At 39.1% G+C, this 22,494-nt stretch overlaps 2 long non-coding RNA genes across 5 annotated transcripts; both read right to left on the reverse strand.

Annotated features, from left to right (window-relative positions):
* Positions 1-4,211: 4,211 nt before the first annotated feature.
* Positions 4,212-8,031, reverse strand: LOC145448087 (uncharacterized). 4 transcript variants are annotated; one of them, XR_013917796.1, is made up of 5 exons: positions 7,927-8,031; positions 7,279-7,406; positions 6,346-6,462; positions 5,651-5,757; positions 4,212-4,446 (listed from the first exon to the last, which is right to left on the reverse strand). It is a non-coding gene; the product is annotated as an uncharacterized LOC145448087 (long non-coding RNA). The 4 variants fall into 4 exon arrangements; XR_013917794.1 differs by lacking the exon at positions 5,651-5,757; XR_013917795.1 differs by lacking the exons at positions 5,651-5,757; positions 7,927-8,031 and having other exon boundaries at positions 7,279-7,669.
* A 1,600-nt stretch (positions 8,032-9,631) lies between these two features.
* On the reverse strand, positions 9,632-9,938 carry LOC145448095 (uncharacterized). Its single transcript, XR_013917807.1, has 3 exons — positions 9,921-9,938; positions 9,767-9,855; positions 9,632-9,703 (listed from the first exon to the last, which is right to left on the reverse strand). It is a non-coding gene; the product is annotated as an uncharacterized LOC145448095 (long non-coding RNA).
* Positions 9,939-22,494: the final 12,556 nt, after the last annotated feature.

Genomic DNA, 22,494 nt, shown 5'->3' on the forward strand with positions numbered 1-22,494 from the left:
CAAACATCAATAAATAAGTTACTATTTGAAACTAGGCGGACTGGTGATTATTATCTTGCTGCGAGGTAGTGGCGTCTGGAGTGTATTGATAACCTGATATACAACATGGCTTACGCGGTTCTAACAATCACACAGCAATGTACATCGAATATATATTTGGTACGTGTGGATACTTCTTACTCAAGGACGAGCAAAGCTAATACTTCTGACGTAATAATGAGCAGTGGCGTTTGAAAATCAACCGTTTGCGCTAGCAATAACATGGTATAACATCTCTTCCTTGTTCACGAATGTTCGGTTATGTCATATTCATTGCACAAATAAAAAGTAATCGTTCATTCATAAAGAAATCGATTAGATATGTGAAGTAGTCGATTACGATTACGATTACTTTGGATATTTTTCGAATGTAATCGATTGCGCTTACGATTACTTGAAAATGCTGTAATCGTCGTAATCGATTACGATTACTGATCGCGATTACACCATGTCTGATCAGAATATTGTAATTTGTCATCTTGACATCAGGATAATATTATTCAAAGTCTGTAAACATGGTAACGACTTATATCAATAATGTTGAGAATTTTGACCTCGTGTTTGTCGGATTATTAACACATTGATTTAAACAAACCTTTATCTTACAACTGTATCAGTTATCTATAATTATTTTTGTTGTAACCGAGTTTCTGGAAATGTAGTCGCTAGTGCATCTCGACATTTTAACATCATGCTATACTCAAAAGAGTTAAGCACGAAAACATTATCAAGTAAATCCGTTTGCAACTCACCCAACCAAATCAAAGAGTACGCATCTGAACAAGACTACGCGAGTAATCACTAAAACCCACAAACATATCAAGTTCAGTTGTATTCATATCCCGACGTCCCGTCTTTTTTATTCAACTGTAAAAGCCGTTGCTATTCTGCAAGATAAAGTAATTACTTATACTCGTTATGTTCTGTAACATATAGTAATTATCACTCGGTCCACACGATTTGAGATTAACATAATGTGTTTGAGTATACGAGATTTGAATGTCTGTCCAATGTAGTTGAGAATTCATTTCCTACAATTGAACGCAGGCGTTATATTGAAAGTTACCATGATGTAAACATAAGGATTGACACATTTAATTGACATATGAGATTTTGTAATGGTCGATCATGACTTGATTATTTAATTATTCACGTTAATTAGACCCGGTGTTATGGTAAAGGTTATTATGACAGCAACAAACTTTTCACTTCCATGGTTATTAACATATTGAGTTGTAAAACTAGATTAGCGTATCTGAAATGTTCTTGATTGGAAAATTATTCCGCGTTGGTACAAATCACTCTGCGTATCGCGGATATCAGAAAATATTTTACAAATGTTATTGTTTTCGGTAACCAAGACTAAAGAAGAGACAATAATTTCGTTTCTTGATTACCCACCGGTGCAGTACTTTATTGTCATAATCTGTGACAGCGAATTGAAAATATCACTTTGGAATTCAGGGTATCATGTAGACCAGGGGCGAGCAACATACGGCCCGCGAAGGGTTTTTTTCCGGCCCGCGGACAGTTAACCGTCTTACATGATAATGTGGCCCACGGCCCCAGTCTGCCGAGATTCCCCACTACTTGGACGCTACGTCAAATTTAAGTGACTTTTTGTTATTATATACGTGTGTGCGCATCGTTGCGAGAGTGGAGCATACGCGTAAGTTCGTCGAAGCGAGAAGACTTGCATTATCGGCATTTACGATGCACTCAACCCTCTGTGGTAATCATGATTTTTGTCGACTACAATGGTCATTTACACCAGACTGATACTTCTTATTTTTGATTTGATATTTTGATATTTCACTTGGCCATCTAGCTTTTCCTAGAGTAACAAAACCATTTTTATTTGGAAATCTGACAAACACACCTGACAATTTGGTGTTTGTTGTATTGAAGATAGTTTGAAATTGATTACAACGAACAGTGACGGAAATATACACAAACTAGCGGTTTCAGAGCACACCCGCATCAGTCGTATCACATCAATAACATCGGTTAGCCACATGAAATAACAATATGCTCTTGTAAATCGAAATGCATGTTTTGGAAATTGGACAATAGGTTTCGATAGGTCTGTGATGTCCGGGTTCGTGCTTTGGATTGTCCAGAGTCAAAATGTCTGAATTAAACACCGCCCTCGACTTTGGCACCTGGTTGGTACGTGGATAACGGTGTTCGGAAAACGGTTGAATTTATGTTCCCCATCGCGCTAACGAGTCCGGGTTGAGTTTTCTTCCGCATGTTTACTATATTGTGTCTTTATAGGTCAATGTATGTCGCTACATTCAGTTTGAAATCGGAAACCTTGAGGAAGAATATGTAACCGGATCCGGATATTCACTCATGACCCAACGACCAATGTGCCATCCACACACGTCGCGATTTATCGCGTAAATAGAGGGGGCTGCATGACATTGCATGCAATGTGTTGGTATACAAACATCGGGGAGTAAGCCTTCGATCCACAGTAAAGATGTACGGATCATGGTTTTTTAGGATCCTGATCCAATCCTGTTTCATGATATAATAATCCTGATCCAATCCTGATCCTGTTGCAATCGCATATTTCAATATCCGAGTCCAAAAATAATCCTGTTTTCAAAAATTGCTTCATGATCCATATTACTATATCAGTAGCGGCAAATATTATATTACCATATGCGATTTCTGGAAAAATATAAACATCAACAGAAACTGAAGTCAGGATGAACGTACAAAATAATAGTAGTTTACATACTGCAAACAGATAGTTGATAACTGAAATTGTATTCAACTACTGCAACATGGTCATCGTAACGATACGGACTGACAGAAAAAAAGAAATGATGACACAATCAGCGTGACCTCACTTGAAAACATAGTCACCAGCACTTTTAACTACAACTAAAGAATCTAAGCTGTAACCTGAAAGTAAGGTTCTTTTTTTCTAAATAGTATTTCAACATAAACTGAACGCCCTTTACCCTCATGGGTGCACTTGATGCCGGAATACTAATATTCATTTTACCAACAGCAAGTATACTGAGATTTGGATACCTAGCCATTGTATTGGGATTCGTCAAGCCGATTCATCTAAGCCGATGCCATCTCCAATATCTGAGTCACTTAAAGGACTTTTAATATAGCCTTCGAGCTCATCAGTTGAACTTTGACATGATACTGGCAGCAAGCACAAATCATAGCCAGCATATTTCCCATCTCGCTTGCCTACCAAGTATAGGAGCTGTCCCAAGCATCACTTTTAGTCCTTGTGACGGCGCTTTCGTCAGCCTTAACAATGTCATTTTGAGCTATCAATTCTAAAACCTCTGACATTCTGAATTAGACAAGAACCCCAAATTATATCAACCAACATCAAGATCTGACGAAAGAGCAGCTCAAGACGTTTCTGCCGCTGAAATTTCCTACGCGGAAAATATATATTATCAGACTTCTACTTGTAAGAAATATAATTTATAAACTCCGAGAAGATAATTTCTACCTTTTCTGAATCAAAACATGTTTGACAAGATTCTGATCATTTTTTCGTCAAAATAAAAATCCTGTCCTGATCCTGATCCGGCAAAACAGTAAAATTTGGAATCCGGATCCAATCCTGTTGCCAAAAAATCACCCGGATTCCTGACCTGTTAGAATCCAAAATCCTGATCCTGTACATCTCTAATCCACAGACAATATCTTAGCCTTTAGTTTTGATGCAGATCGAATGTCATCAAGCACACCCGATAACAATGTCATACCAATAAGACACATTGCAATGATTATGAGTCCGCGCTATTACATCGATATTTCGGTAATTGTCGGTGATCCAATCACATACAAGTAAGGTCTTTTAGTGACTGAGTATTGTGATGACATTTACTTTGACGAATGACAATATAGGAAGATTTTCAATTTCTCCGATCGTGTGTGTGTTTTACAAATAATTCTAGTACACCTAACTATACACTCTTAGCGAAAAGAGTGGTTATACACACCCCAAAAGGTGGTACACGAAAACAGAACTGCCGGTGTGAATGACCAGAATCCACCCCATTCCTTGCGGTGTATATCGGATATCTCACCCTAGCCATTAGAATTGATTGGGGCGGAATTTCAATATATACACCCCACTTGAAATCCTGCATCTTCTTCCAAATGGCACGCTATTGCAAATAAACTTTCTTGATTGCATATATTCGATATCAATTGAACCATAATAACATAAAATGGAAACATATTTCGTGAAATAACAAAAACAGAGATCCCAGCGACGGAAAAAAAATTCACTGAAAATACTGCTCGAAGGACATTGCCCATGTAGTATTGGGAAGTCGCCTCCTCCAGGTTTCCGCAAAACACTCTTGTACGGCGAAGGCTGAGTCACTATCTTCAGCAAGAACTTGTGGAATCATCCTGAAATCAAAATGCGTATTCACAACCCAAATAACAGGCACATATGCTAACATGCATAACTTAATGAAAGACCACAAAAATAGAAGCCATTACAAGGTATATATATTTTCAAAAAGTACTTACAAAAAATCAGATGTTACACTTGCTAAGGAATTGCAGCACAGACTGTGGTCCGATATGGTGAACTCACCGCTATAGGAAACATATTCACACACGATCACTGTATGTGTGGGCAATTAGGCATCGACAAGATGGAAATTTATGGATAGTTTTCATGCAAACCGCATGTAACAGGCAGACTTGGACAACTAGAAAACGTTCCCCTTTTCCAAATTGGATTGGAATTATATCACAACTACAAGTTTTTTTTTCGAATTAGAGTAGAATTAAAATTTGAGCTACACAGTTGCAAATTAGATTAAAATTATAATTCTAGTCAACAGTTTTTTTCAAATTAGATTATAATTAGAATTACTGAAATCGCCAAAAGTTGAATCAAACTCCGTTATCATCAAATCATAGTTCATCTTATGAGCATGAGAATAGCAAATGTCTACTATACAGTAGGGGTGTTCAAAAATGACTTTTTCTTTCAAATCTAATGGCTACTTGATAAAATTGTTAGGTTACCTAATTGAAGCCTGCACACCAAATTTGGTTTGATTCCAACCAGTAGCCGCAACAATGCTCAACCGATTTGGCTCAATTCCAACCAGTGGAAGCGGAGTTATTGCCGTCGCAAAATTTTGCAGTTGAATAAAATATTATTTACGGTGAACGATTCTTTAATCATTTATGACTGTTGTGCCCACCGTAAATACTATTTTATTCAAATCCAAAATTTTTCGAAATCAATAACTCCGCTTCGGCTGGTTTGATTTGAGCCAAATTTGGTGGGCATCGTTTCTATAGACAACCTTACAATTTCATGGGTGAACAGAAAATTTTGAATTTTTTTACTAATTTTTAAATAATAAATAAAATAACTTTCTTCTCCTGTAGCAATGCCGCTACTGGTTGGAATTGAACCAAATTTGGTGTTTAGGCTTCAATTCCGTAATCTCACAATTTTACCAAGTAGCCAGAAGAATTTGAGAATAAAGATTCATTTTTAACACCCCTACTGTACAGCAAGCTTGGCTACGAAAGTTGACTACGAAAGTTGACATCAGGTGTCATTACCAAAGTTGTCATAGAGTCATACCTGCTGGCTTGATAACGAGTCTTACAGTTTTCGCAGCATACTTCTAAACTCGGTTAGTTCCTGTGATATAATCTTGCTCTTGCAGCATGCAGTCTTTAAGCAGCATTCTAAAATTAGAAGAAAATCAGAGAAAGAGATGCATGGACTTGATTTAAATTTGACTACTTGGTATGCAAAACACGAAACGTTTTCTAGTTGGGCAATATTGACTTTCAGAATGGATTCAAAGCGACCGCAGATACAGGTCTGATTAGGAAACCTTGACTTGCCTTAGCCCAGTGGTTCCCAACCTTTTTCGACCCATCGCCCCCTTTTCAAGGTCAACACCGATCATCGCCCCAAAAATTTTGTGTACCGAAAATTGGGCATACAAACTGTAATCACCGGCGGGTTGACTAAAAAAAAGGTCAAATTTTCGGCTCGATGTCTAATTTGACACACTTTTGTAACTAAATTTCCGTGGGTCGACTAAAAAAAAAAATCAGCCGTTTTGACGCGTCATCGCCCCCTTCCTATTTTCGCCCCCCCCCCCCCGTCGCCCCTTTGTCTATTTTTGCCCGCCTGTCGCCCCCTCCGTCATTTCCGCTCCCCTAGACCGCCAAATCGCCCCCTGGGGGGAGATATCGCCCACGTTGGGAACCACTGCCTTAGCCTATACATGGAAATTTGCAAATTAGCTGAATGATAATGATTACCTTGGAATATAAGCTGTTTGATAACGATCCTTTACTGTTTCGCAGCATACGCTTCTACCGTTAAATGTGACGTCGATTTGGTTGAAATTCCCTGATATTAGCTTGTATAGCAGCATCCTAAAATTGAAAAAATAACCATGAGGCATACGGTAAACGTTTAGTTGACAATTTGGATTGGATTCGAAAGGCCCAAGACATCCGAAATGTGTACTGATGTTGTAGCCTTGACTTGCTTTATGCTTGTAAATAAGCGAGTTAAAGTACAATTTTGTAACTCTCCTACGTATAGTATACTACTCACCAACAACATATTTGATTTCACATTCACAGAGTAAGAGTCTGCTACTAATAGCAATCAGTCCTTGAATCTAACAAAAAGCAGATTTGTGCATATGCACAGATCGTGTGTATGTCATATCATGAGTCAAGAAGTGCATATATTATGATTTGTTTATATTGATCGAAAGGACAGTTTGATAAACTTTGGCAAGGCTATGTTTGCCTCTTCATATTGGTCAAAACATTGAAGACCCAGCTAATCCGTGCATTGTTGCACACCGAGTTGACCGCAGTAGTGCGCATTGCTACTCAAGCAATAGATGTCAATTTCTACTCAATGACAAGCATATAGAAGTGGCTATGTCAAATCCATGTCAAGCTGCTTCAAATGAAAATAAATATATGAACAGAACTCAGAGAAGTAGTTTCAAGAGAAGTAGTCTAGTTGATGGGTCACATACTCTTAGCAGCTAGTCTGAGGGGGCCACTGCAAAATATGTTCAATGAGGTAAGCCTGTTCCTAGTCAAGTCTCTCATATTCATAGTGATAGCAATATAGCATCGTCATATTTTCACCCATGTAATAATATCATTAACATTTACTGGCCCCAATTTACGGGGATCGAAAGCTTTCATCAAATGTCCATTGCTCACCTCAGATACCATTGCTTCATATGCTTCAGCCCTTTGCTGTTTGTATGTTACACTTGTTTTCTCATGAGGAGAAATCGATAATTTCATTCTTCAAGAGCCCCAAATTTGCGATCTTTGCCCATGCAAGTCTGAAGTAGAATAGATAATATGTTTACCTTCCTACCATAACATAACATAATATATAATGTGTATATAGCTCAGTGATAATGACAGGGTGATAGGCCTATAAACATAGCTCTGCATAGTCAGTGGTAGGCTACCCTTTACACTCAAACAGGTCGTGATGTGCTTTGGTAATCAATATAACGACAATCGAGTCGATTTTTTTTTCAATGCACTTACAAACGATGTCGCTCAAACCCAAATTACCGTAGTTTATAATCATAGCTAATGCTGGACCTGTCAACAGTATCTCCATTAGAGCCATTGAGCTACTGTGTCTTGGAGATTGGTATCGGTACTGGTGATACAACAATTTATGTGAATTCAATGTATCGTCACTACCGGTACGTTTAAAATTCCAACTTGCTACATATAATTCTGTTCAGTACAGCTGCGACACTGAGTAACAGGAAACGGATCTGTACTGGAAACGCAACGGAACAAATGGTCTTTACTACAGTAGTACCGATACGAAATGTAACTCACCATCCAGATATTTTCAATCTCGAAAGAGGCTTTCTTCACAGATTCACGACAACTAATACGGTCAGTCGATAGCCAGTCCAGTCTGGCGGAAATACGGCATATAACGAAACATTTTACATAGCTGTAGCGAAACATAGCAGCAGCTGTTCTGGTGACGACGGTTTGTATATTCCATTATGATGTGACAATCGAATCACTGATGTAATACCAATATTGAAGTTAAGGATCTCCGGAATATTTGTATGTATACTATAATTGATTCATCGGAAATATGGATTTGATTGCTGTGAAGCTGCAGATTGCATCATAATAAGCTTCAAAAAGTCTTGCAGTACTAGATTTATCTTCATAGATCGAACCATTGATACGATTAGAGCCCGACCGATTATCGGCTCGCCGGTAATATCCACTGAGCTATATAAACACTGGAGTGCGCTACTCGCGATATTTACGTTGTCACTAGAAACAGTTGCATTGTGGGGAATAGGCTGGACGATTTAGTACAGGAGCTTATGGAAAAACGTCCAGTTTTAAAATATATTTGATTCGTATTGGGTTTGTAGTATTTTATACGAATGGAGCTTTGAATGAATAATCATCGTAACATTCAGGATTTGTTTCAGCCCAGTATCTCGTGTTTATATCTGTGTTATCTGTGTATTTCGACATGTCAAAGATATAAGTGGTTTCGATTGTTCGTGGTAATAAAGGTTGGCTATGTGTCATCGTATTTATTTTTTTGTGGTTATATTCCTGATGTAGATTGCTTTACTCGTTGTATCCAGCATATTTTACGTGTACAGAAGTAACAAAGCTGTCAAAAGATGTATAATGCCAGTTCAGTTATCTTTCAGATATATGTATCTATAGGAAGTAAAGGCATCTATGATTGCCAGCTTGAAGTTATTATCGGAGCGTGCCTCAGAATTACCTATCCTGGATTCAAAATCTTCATACTGCAATGGAGCTCATGCGAATGCTGTAACTGCCAGCTACGTGGTGGCTGTGAATATTGCTGATGGAGAGAATTCAGCATCATGGGACACATCAAAAGGCACTGCTGAAATCAATTGAATGCCATTGTGGGTATTCTACGTATTTATTGGTTCAGCGTATTTAAATAAATCCAAAAAAGAGAAAGTAAAGATATGTCTGCTATGTGTAGCGATGGGGTAGTGATTTCTGTAGAAGTGACTGAATGAGTTCATTGAATGAGAGAAACAAGAAATGCATGGGTCCTTATTCAGATGTAGCTAGAATTGCCCAATTCACAGTGAAATTGAGGCTATGTTGGTTACAGCAATCTGTGCACTGTGGGAGTTCATAATAAATATTAATTTTATCGAATAAATACGGCACAAGATACAATCTAAATGGCGTACATGTATTTGATCATAATTACACCTATAGCTACCCATATACGTGTGTACATGAAGCTTGGCTCGTTTTGCACTTTCATGAAACCAGAAATTAGATTAGATTCAAAACTAACTGGAGATGTGAACATTTCAACTCAGTTTTTCTGCCCACGATAGTTGCCTACCCTACTAGATGAAGCACTTGAACCTGGCTTTACATCAACCATTTCTGTGGTCACACGCAATAACGCGCTGTACTGTCTCGTACAAAAATGCTGAACTTTCGTTTTCATAAACACCAGCTTCGGTTATGAGAAACGATTTTTTCTATTGAAATAACAACATAAAAAAATAATAACAGAAATAAATTAATTAATTGTGATCGACTTTACGTTGCCTTCGGCGTAATTAACGGTGATCTGAAAGTCAAATGTGGGATAAGTTAGGGCTTAATATCTGCGAACGAGGTATAATAAACGAACCGATTCTGATCTTAGTTCCAATTTAATGGAATTTCTTCTCTTCTTACGCAGCACAGGCACAGTCACATTGAAGGCCACCCCGTGGTGCACTGTTCAAGATAAATGAACTAACATATGAGAAATTGTTCACTTGAAGACACATTGATCGACATACCTTGATGTCACGACAACGTTATTCGATCCCACTGAACCGTCGACTCTGGTTTGAATATCATAGCGTCAGGTTCAGAAGATCCTCTAGCACAGCGGTTGACTGACAATATGACCCCCCCCCCCTTTCGCGGGGGTGCCAGTCTGGGTAAACAACGACACATTTCCTGAATATTTAATGCAGCGGGAACTTTGAGCGTGTCGTTGCCCTCGAGCTGGCGAAGATCATCAGCAAATTGTAAACAAGCAGCCTGAAAGTTGACTGACCAACTGTGGCAGTTACTGATTTTTGAAGAGAATCAGCTTTGTTAACACTCTGCGGACGTTCTTGTCTGATGTCCTTTGATTATATTCTACTCCTAGATGTTTGAATTTAATCTTGCAATAGGTCTTGGCGATGTCTTTTGTCAGAGTGATTATATGATCGTTACCAACTGAGGTGTCATAAATGTGGTCTTCAAGTTCTGGGAAAGCTGGTGATTTACCAGACATGTTCGAAAGAATAGCAGTGGCAAAGGCGTTGATCAAGCCCTTGCAATGAGGTAACTTTCCAGAAGTAACATGAATCATTCATGGAAGCATCATGGAAGCATTTTTCAGCCTCCTCACATATTGCAATAACACCAGTAGATGGTTTAGTTAGGCCACCCCTGTTCTTGAATTGCAGGAAACTGCCACTGGTTGCCGAAGCCACCATGAGCGACCCTTTACACGTTGGGCAAAGACATCGCTCAGCCACTGACTTGGCAACATAGCCAGCAATATATGATATGGCTTGACTTTTGTACTCAGACAAAGTTGTTATATTAGGAACATCGGAGTAGTCATGCTCATCTTGCATAGGTCGTTTCGCTTCCAAGACGTATTTTCTGATCAAGGTCGCGGACGAAAGAGAGAGTCCACTTTCTTGAATCCTGAAATCATCCAAGAGGTCCAACATGGCGGTTGCGTCTCTTTCTTCGCAATTTCCTGATGATGCACGGATTCCCAACTTCATCAATAACCTTTTATACGCAGCAGTAAATTGCAGACAAGTAGGATTATTGTTGAAGCCTCCTGCTTTACGGACAGCACAAAAAAATAGCTCAAGATGATCTTGACTGAACTTGTACATCAGCAAGTACCTCACCATTTTTGTAGCCACTAGGCGATCAAAAAGGCTCAGCGTGCTCTTTATGCAAACCAGAAATCCAAGGAATCCTGTTTTCCTGCGAGATTCAACAATAGGCTTTCCCGAGGGGTCCTGTAATTTGGCAATATAATCCATCATTTCATACATGAATGGACGCCACAAGTGCTGGTTTGATTCCTTTAAAGGAGATTTATACCCTTTTGCAAACGGGTTTCTCAAATTGAGTATGTCGAAAAGGCGATCAAAACTACGCAAAAACTGGACGGTAGCAGCACTACCCCGAAAGCATCTCATTTTGAGGTTTTTATCACAATATTCGATTGCATCAGCAACACTGCTGCTGATTGTTCGAGCAGCCAAATTGACTTTCATCTTTTGCTGCTGCCTTTCCACATGACACTTCTTCAGCTTATTGCCAAGTCTCAGGCCTTCTGATGCCTGGAGTTTTCGCAGTAAAATGATGAAATTCCAAGAAATTTGGTGCCCACTACCATCTTGCAAAGTACCCCATTCTGCTAGGCAGTTTCTGATTAGTTTGAGCATGTGACAAGGATCTAGAATTACTTGGATTTGATGATCGGGTAAATACGGATTAGTAAAACTAGACACAATGTTCCTGGAGGATATATTTGCCCCTAATGCAGAAAGCATTGCGAAGTGACATGACGGTCCGTCACATGTCAATGAAGCAACAGTTGCACCCGCTTCATTAAGCTTGTTTATGCAAATTCTGACCAAATTTGCTCGTTCCGATCCTGTTAAACCATTAATGAAAAAGTATCCAAGCGGGATTTTCCAGGATGAATTGATACAAACAGCCATAAAAACTAATGCATCTTTAGCAAGAGGCAAAGAATCATCATCCTCACAGTCAGTACCCATGTCTACATATCCTCGGTATCGTTTTCCATCCCAAAAAACCTGTTTGCGGATCGACATTTCATCCATCATTATGGAGCATATTACAGGATTTGCTGACGCCTCTACTTTTCCTCTGATAGCAGAAAAGGCAATACTAGTAAAGCCAGGCTCAGCGGGAAGTTTTCCATACCAGCGTCTTATCACACTTGGATGGGGAAGAGCCAGTTGAAAATTCTGACGCACAAAATTGTATGCCTTAGTGGAATAATAATGAAGCGTCATTGCAAATGATTGCAATTCCTTAGAGTATTTGACTCCTCTTCCACCAGCTTGTAGCTTCATACGTTGCAAGAGCTCACTTGGTAGACCACTGAATTTTTGTGACATTACCTCTACACACGAATCGCTTATCAAATTGTTCTTCTTAATAGATGCAATGACCTCATCCAGAGTTTTCACTTTTTTTTGCAGACGGTATGTTCTCATTCTGGCTGCAACCAACCTCTTTTTAATTTCTGCCACCCTACGGCGTTGCTGTTGAACGACTTTTCGAGGAGACGTGTGCGCACAGTAGCTGTGGTCGTGAAGAACTACTTCAGGTTCAGCGGTTTGTGCTTCATAATGCCGTTTCTTATCTGGAACTGCAGAAGGTCTCACTCGTCGGTTGTTCGAAGCCTGAAATTTGTGAATTTTACGTTAACTAGGGCTAAAATAAAGGTATAGTAATTGGAACTCAAACTTCATAAATATATAGTCACTGTCTAGTGTCTACCGTACCTTTGGCCTCATATATTTTGGAAAATTCAGAAATCTTGTCGGCACCGCATTCGCCCTTAAACGAATTCTCCCGCCAACACGGTAAATATCACTTTCTGAAAAATGATCAGAGCAGATGACCGACGATCTTGCTGGCTCCCAGTCTTTTCTTCTAATACATTCTATCCATCTTTCTTTCAGGGAATCATTGGTAGGAAAGCTGCGTTGTAGAGAACATTGTATCAGTTCACAAGTAATTCTATGATACAAAGCACACCAAATTGACCATTCTTTGTTATGAACGATGATAAAAGTAGCAGGAACATATGTGAAATTATCTTGTTTGATTTAGATATATCTGTTACTTTCTACCCCAGTCTACCCCAGAAGGATAAACTATTAGGTAACCTTTTAAATCTAAAGCCAAAGGTAAACCTAAAAAAACATCTTACGAGACAAATCGAACGTCTCGCACGCACAAAGCTATAATGAACTCGACCACGGAATTAGCAATTTGAACTTTAGTGTGAGCATCTGGCACCAGAAATATAGAATTATTACTCGACTATGCTGGACAAAACCGTGTGGCCCTCAATTATACCTTTCCTTCTAGTCCAACCTCCAACCTTCACAATTTTAAGCAAGGATTGAGTACTAAGCTAGTTATTGGCTGAACTGCCCATACAGAATACAAACAGTGACCTGGCTGGTCATGCTATTACAGGTATACTGATGAACTGATATGGTGCTGAGACTGCTGATATAGTCTGCTCTTATCATACCAACATCCATATACTTGTGACAAAATGTTCTGGTATAATGACACTTTAACATGGCCTATTCATTAATGCTGTGGCTTATCTGGACATTGATTGACTGTGATGGTCAGGAGATATTAAAAATAGAAACTGATTCTTCAAAGATAGTCTTGCTGCCCTGCATATTCTGCCATTCACTCACCGGTGAAATGTTCTTGGATGCCGACGCTTTACCAAAGACTCTTCATCGCTACTACCATCGCTATTACTTCTCATATATGACACCGTGGATATCTTTTTCTGCCTTTTACTGCACCCATAGGCGCAACAAACACTACCACCAAAACGAGATGTCTTCGACATGTCGAAATACACAGATAACACAGATATAAACACGAGATATTGGGCTGAAACAAATCCTGAATGTTACGATGATTATTCATTCAAAGCTCCATTCGTATAAAATACTACAAACCCAATACGAATCAAATATATTTTAAAACTGGACGTTTTTCCATAAGCGCCTGTACTAAGTCGTCCAGCCTATCCCCCACAATGCAACTGTAACATGGTGACAACGCAAATTTGCTTAGCCGGAGATGGCAGTAGTTCGGGGCTTGGTAATATCGAGTCGATATCACGGTTGGAGAGAAATATCGGTATCGGCCATTGGAGGTAAAAAAATATCGGCCATTTTCGTGACGTCACAACATGGTGGCAGTGAGTCAGAGAAGATGTGAAGTCGGTAAATTATAAAAATAAATGGTCAAGCTGCATATAGTGCATACTGCATACAGGGCAGTAGGCGACAGGCGTGCCTATGTGAAAAATATCATAGATCACTAACCACCGTTATGCCCCACTGACTTCGTGGGAATCCCCCTGCAGTGATCTATCACCAAAGACAGAGAGCAGCTGGATGGATAGTCGTCTGCAGAAGATCTCAATCACTAAGAGAAATGAGAACTTCAATCATGCTGGACTGACCCTCGTGATGATAGAGAAAGGCGTCGCGTCGAAACATTTCTCTGAAGATAGTGCTATTGGTTCGGTACCAACAGCGAGAATTATACCAGTAATGTATGAAGTCGTCTGACTGAGGCCTACGGGGCCACCATGATAGGAAATATGCGAGCATAGAGGGCAAGAAAATCAAGCAACCGTAGAGTAAAGCCAATAATTGCTACGAAAATTTTTGATTCCATGATGGCATTGGCCAATTCTGGCAAACGAGCGTGAAATATTGATCAATTGATTGTTGAAATGCTGGTCATGGTCAAGACCCAAGGGGGATGGGTGGAGCAGTTGCAGACGTGGACAATGTGAGTTGTTTTGCACATTTTCTTCAGCTATTTGTTATTGATGTGCTGAAGGCTCCTGGTGCACTGCCAGAAGCATATCAATATTTGGTGGAACCATTGAAGGAAAGATCCCCTGCAAGGAAGCGGTGGAACCGAAATGAAGAAAGATTTACAATTGCTGTGTCACTAACTACGGTACCAAGTGAAAGACTGCTCACTGTGTTTAGTACTATATACATCATTTATTAAGACCACAGAAGTGCACTCCTTGGAGAAAGGGCCGAGAAATTGTGCTTCGTGAACTGTAATCTGCAACTGCTGGACTGGTGCTTTTGATATATTTTTATAGCTCCTAGATCATTTATTTCGTGTTCAAGCATATCAATGGCTGTCAAGTTGTTGAAATGAATGCTCTGAGGTGTTAAATATGGGTCTTGAGCTAGATTCCATATCTTTTGAGTATCGGCTGAATATATCGGGGTTATCGGTGAAGGTACTGGATATCGGTCTTATCGGTATCGGCTCAGAAATCCAATATCGGTCGGGCTCTAGATACGATCCGAATGCTGTATGCGAATTGTCGGTTAGGCTTAGTGTGCAATTCATAAAGCTACCGAATAGTGAATAACACATCAATATAGATATGAAATAACCAGGAAAGTTTGCCCAATTTAGTCCCTCTTTCGCCCAATTCAATGATTGTTCCGTGACGTAACCTGGCGTTCCATTATAATTTGAATTCTTGCTACGCCCATATTGCGTACTGCTCATATAAGTTTGTGGCTGAAATTTAACTCCTTCTAGTATTCCCAGCTCTAAATACCCTTAATCTGCATTATATTGTGGTTATACACTAATGCTGTGCGGATTAGGCCCGATATATTTTGTACATATAGCCTACGTACAATGTACAATTGTGCATTTGACGTGACATGAAAGAAATTATAAACCAGTATCGTGACAACTTCATAATGTGTCGTATTTTTCCCACACACTTGACATACATCGGTCACACTATAGTAGACAGGTTGAAATTTCAGCCAAAGTACGAGTACCGCAGTGCACGATAAATGTGAATTACAATATGATATTGCGGACTTAGCTATTGTTCATTCATGTCAATGTAGCACACGAACTTATACAACGAATGCTTATTTGTCACTGAAGCTGAAACTATATGCGTAGGTGAATTTACTTGATCGAACCGGGTAAAATCCATAAAAACTGAACAATGGAACATTGCCTAAGCCTACCCAAGAAGCCTTAAAGACACGAACAACAATGAAGTGGGCGAAAACACGCATTTTCGGTAGATAATTCAACCCCAAAGAGAATATGTCCTACACGACCTACAGTTAGACACAGCAGAGAAGTTCTCAAGTGCCTATACAATGATTAGTACAGTGATTCGACTGAATTTTCAACAAGAATGCAGACTTGCCGCACCCCTGCCTGCTTAACCAGGCTTCTGACCGACACAGACTTAAAACTTCAACATTCAAGTTTTGTGGAAGCGGCTAGCGCGGATTAAATCCCAAACTTCATATTTGTCTGACAAAAGGTGTAATCTTTGACAATTCACCCCAAATGCCAATGCTTGGGGTGTATATCTTATGGTATGTGTGTGTAGGGGTGTATTCGGCTCATTTCCACCAATAGCTTGGGTGTAAATGACAAATTTAGTACCCAATAGGTGTGATGACCCAAAACACACCCTATGCTAGGGTGTGAATTGGGAAAACACACCATTTTCGTTTACAGTGTAGGACACATTTAGCAAACGTCATGCAAATTGTTTTTATGATGTCAACGAATTTCAGTAGTCTGGTTAGATGATGACAATTATTTCAGGCGGTTCAAATCGGTATCACTACTATGAACGACAATACGAACAGATTTTTGTAGATTTCAGTGTAGGACATATTTCGATTTTAATACTGCTATGAGTTTTTGTATATTACTCAAGTGTAGTAGAATAAGGTGCACCAGAGAAGATATTCAAAATTGCTTCTCTGCTGATCAAAGTCTTATAGTGTAACCTCTTAATGTTTTACATTTCACGCATTCGACAGAGAGTGTGAACGGAGTTTAACACGGATTAAATGACGCCGCCCGGAGTCCAAAGGGATTTACTCGTACTGTGTAAGGTGAGTATGTTTCAATTCACTGTCACAGATTCTGACAATAAAGCATTGCACCGGTTGCTAACCAGCAAACGAAATTGTTATTTCATCTTTAGTCTCGGTAACTGGAAACAATTACATTTGTACAATATTTCCTGATATCCGCGATACGCAGAGTGATTTGTACCAAGGTGGAATAATTTTCCAATCAAGAACATTTCAGACACTTATAGTTTTATAACTCAATATTTTAATAACCATGGTAGTGAAAAGTTTGTTGCTGTCATAATAATCTTTACCACAACACCGGGTCTAATCACCGCGAATAATTTAATAATTAGGTCATGATAGACCATTACAAACCCTCATATGTCAAATCAATGTGTCAATCCTTATGTTTAAATCATGATAATTTTCAATATAATTCCTGCGCTCGATTGTAAGAAATGAATTCTCAACTGCGTTGGTCAGACTTTCAAATCTCGTATACTCAAACATACTATGTTAATCTCAAGTCGCCGGCACCGAGAAGTAATTACTTTTGTCTTACAAAATATACCGCATAGTAATTTCTTTGTCTTGCAGAATAGTAACGACTTTTGCAGTTGAACAAAAAAGACGAATTGGTGGTATATGCCTAAAACCGGCTATGGATTTTAGATTGTAGCGATTACTCGCGTAATCTTGTTTACTTTTCATACGGATACTGTTGAGCTGGTATGGCACGTTAATAACGGATTTACTTGATAAGGTTTTCGTATTTGACTCTTTTGCGTATGGCAAGATGTTAAAATGTGGAGATGTTATAGTGATAGTATTTCTGAAACTCTCTTTGACAAACGTAAAGACAGGTCGCGAATAGAGTTGTAATGTTTCATTACTTGTTTCAAATCAATGTGCGTATAATCTCGAAATGTGACTGGGCGAAAGTTGGTAGTCATGTTTGTCTATCCTATTTCGATTCACACTACACCAAAGTCCTAATATTTCATTTTGGATTATCTGAATTTACCTTTAGTACATCCTGCGAATGGATTCCGATGCGGTAATATAACATTTTTAATAATAAGGACTCAAGGATTTTCAATCAACAATACCTGAATTTTTGGTAATGCTAGAGTTGGCAAATGATCAGTTGCGTGTATTTGTTAAGTGTTTGATTTCTCAGTATTGAATATAATTATTGTATGTGCATACTTGTGATGCTTGATTCCCATTGAGCTAGTTGGTGTTGAAAACAGCGGCGCGGAATGTGTGAATAATCCGATGCGGCCGAATGTTGACGTCAGTAATATTCAGGTTACGTTCGATTCAACAGATCACGAAAAGATTTCTCAAAAGAATTAGAGTTGTACCGAATTAACACATTCAGATACGAATCAACTTGAGCTGTGTAGTAAGTTTCATTTCAAGTTGACAAACTGACACATTGCTTGAATATTCACGTGATTCTTATCATGCAACTAAAGTCAACCACTGTTCCGAAAGTAGTTAGTATGATCGGTCGTGAGCGGTCGTGAGCGGCTATGGGGCTCTTATGGGTCCGCTGGTGACCTGCCGCGAAACTCGTGTTGGTGACCCCTGACGCGGATGAGGTGGCGAGGAGGAGCCCAGGTAAACCTCCAACACTTAGGTGTCGGGATTCGGAAGTCGACCTCGGTCGGACTCGAACCCGCACCCATTGGTGTTGCAGCCGCGGATTATACCACTGCGCTATCTCGCCACTAGGGATCTCTGGTGAAGTGGTGTTGAATATCAAGTATAGTAAACAGTGACGCCATTACTTAGTATGTATATCCCAAATTATTATATATGACCGATTCCAGGTAATCCCAACGTTTACGGTGAGTGCGACTTCAATATATCGTTATTCTTATGGATGCGGCGATGATTCGTACTTTCGGGTATAGGCTGCGACGGTGTGTCGTACTTCCAGCAAATAGGTGTCAAATAGTTTGCTAAATCTAGGAATCAGTCGCTTGGTAATAAGTTTGCCACAGAGCCGGCGTAGACGGTGATTCGAATATCAACAATAACAACGATCACAAATTAACACTTCAAATAGGTGTGAAATAGTTTGCAAAACCCCGCGATCGCTGACAAGATAATGTCTCGGACATAGCCATCTTTCGCGACTTGGTGTTACAGGCATATCGATCGCTCACGCGGTGAAATTTTCGTAAGCAGTTTGTCACAGAACTTGATTTCACTCGTAAGATTTAGTAAGTAACGAATAACAGAACGTCAGTGTCGGTAACTTGAATAGCGACAAATTGTCACTTATTTCTACTCTAACCCTAATCCTTTGTGAACTGAACGCTTATTCAAAAAGGTGTGAAATAATTTTAAAATCCTACGACCGCTCACAGGGTAATGCTCCAGACATAGCGATCGCTCATGATTTGGTGTTACAGACATACCGATCGCTCACAAGGTAATATTTCCGTAATTAGTTTATCACAGAGCCGTCGCAGACGGTGATTCGTAAACCAACAATTTGACACTTTCTGGTGGTCGCTATATGTTTTGACACTTCGGAACGTGGTTGACTTTAGTTGTATGATAAGAATCATGCGAATATTCAAGCAATGTGTCAATTTGTCAACTTGAAATGAAACTTACTACACAGCTCAAGTTGATTCGTATCTGAATGTATTAATTCGGTACAATTCTAATTAATTTGAGAAATCTTTTTAACGTGATCTTTTGATTCGACCGTAACCTGAATATTACTGACGCCGACTTTCAGTCACATCGAATTATTCACACATTCCGCGCCGCTGTTTTCACACCTATAGAATCAATACCAACTATAACTCTACAAGAATCAAGAATCACGTGCATTATATATACAGTTATTGTCTTTGTCAACTTGAAATCAAACTCTTAACAAAAACACGCATTTCATCACTTGTCAACTCTATCATGAAAATCCTTGAACCTGTATTATTAAGAATGTTATAGTACGGCGTCGGAATCCACTCGCGAGATGTACTAAAGGTAAATTGAGATCACCTAAAATGAAATATTTGGACTTTGACATAGTCTGAATTGAAATAGATTGACAAACATGACTACCAACTTTCAACCCATACATATTTAGAGATTATGCGCATGTTGATTTGAAACAAGTAATGAAACTATACAACTCTATTCACGACTGAGTTTTCCGTTTGTCAAATAGAGTTTCAGTAAATAATTTCACTATACTATCATGATATTTTAATGTGTTACTACACACAGTAAAATCAATCAATGAAATAGCACCTGTTGTAAATATTTCTTACTTGACAACCACTTGTACATACCGCGATCGAGTTGCGACACGATGAGTTAAATCGGAATATTTCAATCTATTTGTCGAAACCCTGAATAAGCTATCTGGTTATTTTTTCGTTGGAATTGAGTTAACGGAAATAGTATTACGTCTCGACATCTTACCATCTTACCATACTCCAAAGAGCGAACAAGGAGAAACCTTGTCAAGTAAATCGTTTGTAACTCACCCAATCAACTCGACAGTATCCGTATGAAAGTAGACAAGATTACGCGAGCACATACAATCGCTGCAATCTAAAATCCATAGCAAGTTCGGTTGTAGTCATATACCGCCGACTCGTCTTTTTTGTTCAACTGTAAAAGTCGTTACTATTCTGCAAGACAAAGAAATTACTATGCGGTATATTTTGTAAGACAAAAGTAATTACTTCTCGGTGCCGGCGACTTGAGATTAACATAATATGTTTGAGTATGCGAGATTTGAAAGTCCGACCAACATAGTTGAGAATTCATTTCTTACAATCGAGCGCAGGCGTTATATTGAAAATTATCATGATGTAAACATAAGGATTGACACATTGATTTGACTTATGAGATTTTGTAATGGTCTATCATAACTTAATTATTAAATTATTCACGATAACTAGACCCGGTGTTGTGGTAAAGATTATTATGACAGCAACAAACTTTTCACTACCATTGTTATTATCATATTGAGTTATAAAACTATACGGGTCTGAAATGTTCTTGATTGACAAATTATTCCACCTTGGTACAAATTTACTTAGCGTGTCGTGGATATCAGAAAATATTTTACAAATGTAATTGTTTCCAGTTACCGAGACTAAAGATGAAATAACAATTTCGTTTGCTGGTTAGCAACCGGTGCAATGCTTTATTGTCAGAATCTGTGACAGTGAATTGAAACATACTCATCTTACGCAGTACGAGTAAATCACTTTGGACTCCGAGCGGCGTCATTTAATCCGTGTTAAACTCTGTTCACACTCTCTGTAGAATGCGTGAAATGTAAAACATTAAGAGGTTACACTATAAGACTTTGATCAGCAGAGAAGCAATTTTGAATATCTTCACTGGCGCGCCTTATTCTACTACACTTGAGTAATATACAAAAACTCATAGCAGTATTAAAATCGAAATAAGTCCTACACTGAAATCTACAAAAATCTGTTTGTATTGTCGTTCATAGTAGTGATACCGATTTGAACCGCCTGAAATAATTGTCATCATCTAACCAGACTACTGAAAGTCGTTGCCATCACAAAAACAATTTGCATGACGTCCTATAGTTAGGCGTCGGCCTACTAGAATTATTTGTAAACACACACACGAACAGAGAAATTGAAAATCTTCCTATTGTCATTCGTCAAAGTAAATGTCATCACAATACTCAGTCACTAAAATACCTTACTTGTATGTGATTGAATCACCGACAATCAACTCGCTAAATCAAACCCTAAGAAATTCCACTCACTCATCATATATGAAACAGCGTCGCTTAATCGGTGTAGATCGTTTTTTCTAAATGTAAATCATATATGTCCAGTAAAAAAAACTATTTTCACCCACTCGGAAATGAAACCAATGTGACGGTCTCCATTCGATATTTTGTTTGTGTCAAATACTTTGCAATGAACACATTTGAGTGGTTGAGCTTTACATCATCAACCTGTCATCAAGATTTCGGTAAACTTGTAAATGTATCGTTTAACTAACCGACATTTAGTGATTGGTGAGCATACCAAACGATACACATCAGTAGTAGTATAGATCGGTCGTGACCTGGCAGGGGCTCTTACGGGCGGGGTGGCACGGTGCCGAGAAACCGGGGGTGGCATGGTGACCCTTATGTCTTATGGCGGGGGTGGCACGGTGCCATTGTGTCTTATGGCTGCGGTGGCATGGTTACCTTTTCGGGTATAGGCTGCGGCGGCACGGTGACGTGAAAACTCGTGGTGGCATGGTGACCTTTCCAGGTATAGGCGCGGTGACATTGTGACCTTTCAGGTATACGTTGTGTCGATGACCTGCCTGTTAACGTTGTGGGTATAGGCATCTCTCGCATGTTGTTGAAAATGTATCAGGTATGGTAAAAAGTCACGTGATTGGTTCTTAGTTAATGTGTATGTCGCAAATTATTATATATGACCGGTTCGAGTTGATCCTAACGTTTACGGTGAGTGCGACAATGATATATCGTTATTCTTATGGGCGCGGCGATGATTCGTACTTTCGTTTATAGACTGCGGGCGGCATGTCGTACTTTCACCAAAAAGGGTGTGAAATAGTTTGCTAAATCTAGGAATCAGTCGCTTGGTATTAATTTACCACAGAGCCGGCGTAGACG

The sequence above is a fragment of the Botryllus schlosseri genome, chromosome 10 (genome assembly GCF_051294905.1).
Source record: "Botryllus schlosseri isolate E-star chromosome 10, Bs_hap1, whole genome shotgun sequence".
Classification (NCBI taxonomy): Eukaryota; Metazoa; Chordata; class Ascidiacea; order Stolidobranchia; family Styelidae; genus Botryllus; species Botryllus schlosseri.